Genomic DNA, 6,000 nt, shown 5'->3' on the forward strand with positions numbered 1-6,000 from the left:
TTATATAAAACTGTCAAACTGTTGGCCAAAGACAAAGTTAGTGGTCTGGTTACTGGAGAGTTATGCCTGCAGGCATGCAAAATGTTACAAATGGCCATAGCCTGTGTCAGCAGTCTGCCCCTCCCCCGCCTCCCTCCACTTCCTGCACCCATCCTTCTCTCCGCACTGAAAGGCTTCCCTCTGGTATATTTAGGCTTTGTCCCCTATTTCTCTCCTGAACTATTATTCACCCAGGAGTTACTCCTCCCTAGTCCTTTGAGATCTGGCATCTGGCATGGCTCATTTTGCAGCTGGGAATCCTCTAGAACTTGCAATCATAGTCGCCTTTGGGGGAAGCTGCCACTCCTTCACATGGGACCAGCAGACAAGACAGGCCATTGTTTTCTCTGCTCAAACCATTTGTTTTCCACAGTATCACTCCAAAAAGCTGTATGATATAAGAGCCTTTACCAAATGGCTGAGGTAACTTGGCCAAAGAACTGGGCCAAGAAAGGAATAATTTAGTTCAGTAGAAATAGTACAGGGGCAAAGCAGCCAACATGTTTAAGCCTGTGCAGCAGTGCCTACCTGCACCACCCTCCCACCAAAACCCTCAGCCCATTGCCGTCTCCACCTTTCTTGTGGTGATCTCTATCTTCATCTTTAGAAAGCACTGGACAGAGAATTGGAATGAACTAAGGAAATAGGGTAATGTGTCCACAGGCAAGTTGAAAGGAGGGACAGGATCAGTACGGTAAGTGTCACCAGTGATGCACCATATCCTCTTGAGTTCAGACAGGTTTGTTTTGATAATGCTATTCTCTGGGTGATTTGTAGTAATCACATACACACATCAATTCTTCAAATTATGATCACTTGAAAGGTCTGGCTTATTTTTAGGTTGAGAGAAGAAGAGCCTAAGTTAGATTATAACAATATTTGGATGGATGGATTTATATCACGTTTTACAAAATCATGTTTTAAATCCAGTAAATGTCAGCCAGAATCTGGGAAGAAAAACTTCGGGCACAGAACAGCTGCAAAAGAGTCTCGTAAATAGAGATATATAATGCTGAATTTTCTTAAAGGGTACCCAAAGTAAAGTATCTCTGCCATGGAAGCCACCCACTCAGCAATTTGACTATCAAAAAATATTTCCACTGTACAGAGAGAATCTTGTGCCAAGCCAGGTGCAACCATGACAAACTGTAAATGTCTAAAGTTGTACAAAAAGCCTCTTTATAAAATAGTGGTTGGATATTTTTCCAATAACACTGAATATCAAAAGACAGCACCAACAGTACATTTCCAGAAATCATAATCACTTCCTCCATTAAAAACATCTACTCAGAGCCTTCCCTTGTGACGAGCAACTTCATCTGGCTTTATTTTTATAACACTTCTAATGGTTCAACTGTGCAATGGGCCAGCCGTTGTGAACAGGCCAGTTCTATTATTAGATTGGTTTAGAAGAGTCTATAATCCCAAAGAGTGAAGAAATTTATTCTCCAAAACTGGCTGTTCCCTCACAATATAAACTCTAGTCAAAGAACTTCTGTCTCTGGGAAATGAAGCGGATTTGGAAAGTAAGGTGGTTTTAAACTGCTTATGTGAATACATTTTTTAAGAGTTGACTAAGTCACTGTTCTCTCCGTAGTACAAGAGATTTCAGTCTGTACCACTGAGGAAACACATTGTTGGCTTACTTGTTTATGGACCTGTAGTTTACTAGGCCTAGGGTGACAAAGTACCAAAACCTGGGTCACTTAAAAAGAAACTTATTATCTCACAGTTCTAGAAGCAAGAAGTTCAACATCAAGTTGTTGACATGGTTAGTTCCTTCCGAAGGCTGTGAAAGAGAATCCATTCCATGCCTCTGTCTTAGCTTCTGGTGGTTTGCTGGCAATTTTTGTCATTCCTTAGGTTCGGCTACATCACCCCAATCTCTGCCTTTATCTTCACATGGTATTCTTCCTCTATGTATCTGTGTCCCAATCGCCCCTTTTTATAAGGACCCCTTATATTGGATTAGGATCCCACTCTATTTCAGTGGGACCACATCTTAACTAATTACATCTGCAACAACTCTGTTTCCAAATAAGCTCACATTCTGAGCTACTGGGGTTAAGACTTCAACATATGAATTTCAAGGGAGCACAATTCAACTCAGAACAGAACCAAATCCATGTTCAGTATCTATTGGACCAACTTCCAGAAAACCATCCTAAAAGAAGAAGAATTCAGTTGTAAACTAATGCTTTCCTTTCACTTTTCTCTTATATGCCACCTCTCTGCTCTTGGCTTTTGAAGGAGGGATGCATATTTATGAATGATAGGCTTTTATCAGGGTAAAAGCTGTGGAAAGTTTTGATCCATACTTAGACATTAGAATTAAACTTTACCAGAGACTAATTTCCAAGACTGGAAATGAGTAAAGTAATATTGTTAGGCTTCATTTTAAGAGCTAGAAGTAGGGGTGCCTGGGTGGCTCAGTCAGTTAAGCAGCTGACTTTGGCTCAGGACATGATCTCATAGTTTGTGAGTTCGAGCCCTGTGTCAGGCTCTGTGCTGACAGCTTGGAGCCTGCTTCAGATGCTGTGTCTCCCTCTCTCTCTGCCCTTCCCCCACTTGTGTGCGCGCTCTCTCTCAAAAATAAATAAAACATTTAAAAATTTTAAGAGCTAAAAGTAAAATAATGGGAGCATTTTAAGTATGATAGCTAAATTTATTTCTTAAGTTGGAAATCACTTGGCTCGGGGTAGGTTTGTTTTTTGTTTTTGTTTGTTTGTTTGTTTGTTTTTACAAGAAACCAAGAGACCTTCCCCTCATCACCATGCAAACTTTGCCATTGTTGGCCTTCTTCCTTAAACTATGTTGGCTCTTATGCCTAGCTCTTCATTTTTTATTCTTTTCCTGCCTTATTCTCACTCTTTGCCACTTCAGGGTATCACACGTCGCCTTCCAACTGCTAAATGTAGAATTTCCTCCAAATTATACTCCAATCCTACCCTCTTTCCCTGCTCTATCCTGTGATTGTAGTTACTTCCTGGATCCAATTATCATTTTTAGGCACCTGATTCCTAAGTTGATATTCTATCCTTGACTTCTCTAGCTACAGACTCATATTTCCAGTTGTTTGCACCTGAAACTCAATAAAACTAAAACTGAGAGCATATATCCTCCAATCCCTCTGCTATTTTCTCCTCTCTATTATGTTGTTTCTGTTAATTTATTTTTCTTCCACTCCACCAGGCTCAGAACCTTGCAATCATCACATATGTGTTTCTTATTGTTTCCATTATTCAGTCATTCTAGAAATTCTGTTGTCTCTGTCTCTGATATGTATGTGATCTGTCTTTGTCTTCGTCCAAAGCCCTTATTATTTTTCACCAGAGTCTAAATTGTTTCCTGTTATCTCAGCCTCTCTCTGCTCCATTCTAAATTATACCCTGCTTCTCCCACTTCCAAGAGTTCAGCTGGAAAACATAACTGATTCTTCATTTTCTTTAAATTTTAAACTGAGACACCAGTTTTAAACTGGCATTTCTGACCTCTATGATATGGATATACTCTTCCGGTTTTCCTTATCTCCTTCCAGTTCTATACAGGTACCCCCTTCTTTGGCCAGAGTAGACTGCTTGCTTTTTTTCTTCCAATGGATTTGAAAGAAATGGATTTTTCCAAATAGTGTATTCTTTAAGGCTAAAGACTTATTTATTCCATGTTCTCCATTAAGTCATTTCTGATAACCAAACAATATCTCTGATGTTTAGCATTTTGTTTGTGTTTCATTCCACTTAACACAAGCCTTAACAGAATGATAGGCCCATGGTATGTGCTCAACAAATGTCTTAACTGACTACCTTTCCCAGGATGCCTTGCTTTAGAGTTACTGACATTCTTGTCTTACCTTGTCTACTAGATTGCAAAGAAAGTAAGGATTCTAGGAAGGATCCCAGAAAGGAAGGATTCTATTTCATTTATCTCTTTATAGCCCTAAATGCTCTTCCAATCATTTTATTCTGGGCCTTTGATAGACAACTAATCAAAACTACTGATTTAAGCCAAAAATGATATTAGACAATCAACATGACACACCAAAAAAAATGTTATAAACTTCCCAGCCAATGGACAAGAAGGTCAAAATTATTATTTGATCTAAATATTTTGTTAAATGTACATCATTCACTAGATTATGTAACCTTCTCTTTGAAACATCATAACAACCCTCTTATGAATATCCCATGGGCTGCTAATGGTTGGATACTTGAAGGAGTGGGGTGAGGAACAGCAGGAAACTTCATGCACCCATGAGCGCTAGTGAAAGTGATGGGAAAGAAATGACCCCAAATCTTAATCTCAAGAGTGTCCCCATGACAACATTTTCATATGCAGCTCTTCCTATTGTGCTTTAGTGTAAGATTTCCTGCAAAAGACAGAACTTCAGTTTTGCCTCCTAATTACTTACACTGAACATTCAATAATAATAATAATAATAATAATAGTTGTTCTTCCCTGTACTTTCTCACAAGCTCACAGTAAACCATCCAAGTCTATTTTTGATTTATCTTGGAGGCTGAGTTCTCCAAAAGAAGAATGAGAGTCTGCTTTCTCCTCTAACACAATAACCTTGGTTTCCCTGAGCTTGTGGATACATATTGAGTGATAGTGATGCTGGAATTTCTGAAAATGCAGAGAAATTTGACACCAGGATGAAGCAAATGCAGTCTAAAACTACGGGTTTACAGATACGGAAACTATTTGCTATTTTTGTTTATATAAGGCAAATACAGATCCCTCTCCACAGAAAGTTAGTCTAGTCCTGAATACCTTAAAATATAATTCAAATTGAAAAATATAATAGACTTTTTTTTTCAAAAAATGTCTATTAAAGGTTATAGAGAATTTACTATACATAAATAAATTTTATACAGTCTATTGCATAAAATCAAGTCACTAGAACCACTTAGATGAAATAACTTGTCCAAGTCTTGTGGAGATGGTATTAGCATTCAGGAAAATTGCTGTTTCCAGCAAAGGACAGTGAAAAGCAAGCTAGTCTGAGGTGTTTGGGTGAGGTTAGTGTCTCAGAGGCTGAGCTCCGGAGAAAGATGCCTGGTCTCCATCCTACTGACTGCATCTGTTATGCTATGATTATTATTTACACTAGTCAGTTACTATATCAAATTAAGCTGATAACTTTCTTTCTTTCTTTCTCTCTCTCTCTCTCTCTCTCTCTCTCTCTCCCTTCCTTCTTTCCTTCCTCCCTCCCTCCCTCCCTCCCTCCCTCCCTCCCTTTTGGCTCTAAGGCATTTGGATATCTATGGCTTTTTAAAAATGGCTTTATTGAGATGTAATTCATGTACCATACATTTCACCCATTTAAAGTATACAATAAAATAGGTTTTAGTATAGTCACAGAATGGTGCAACCATCACCATAATCTAATTTTAGGACATTTTTGATCTGTGTTTTTTGCATAATAAATTAACAACTCTTTTTTTTTTTTCATTTGCTGTATTCTAATGGCCTTTTTAGAGTTCTTCCTACAGTCCCTGTACAGGCTATGTTGAATAATAGAGGAAACCACTTTATTAATGGAGGAGGTACACAAATTAAGTTTTTTTTAAGTTGGGGAGGGACACAATTTTTAATTAATGTGAGGATAGTACTGGATGAACTCTATTTTCCTGGCTGTCTCACAAAAGGTCTAAGTTCCTAAAATTAGGCTGGTAGGACAGAGGAAAAAAAGCAATGGCCTAATTATTTTTTTCAACAGTGGGATTGGAGGTTGAACTCATGCCCTGAGAATGAAAGGAATTCCCTTATCCAAGTATACATTGTAATTTTTAAGGGTCTGGGGAAGGGGAAAATGCAATCCTATACTTCTAAGTGGTATAGAGAGTAGTAATAAAACGTGATATCATGGGCTGGATAGGTACATTCTGAGGGGGGGAGAGGAGTATATTGCTTATTTCATCACTTGGCTAAGCCCCGATGGACTAGGAGCAGCAATATATG

Source organism: Felis catus, chromosome C1 (assembly GCF_018350175.1).
Source record: "Felis catus isolate Fca126 chromosome C1, F.catus_Fca126_mat1.0, whole genome shotgun sequence".
Classification (NCBI taxonomy): domain Eukaryota; kingdom Metazoa; phylum Chordata; class Mammalia; order Carnivora; family Felidae; genus Felis; species Felis catus.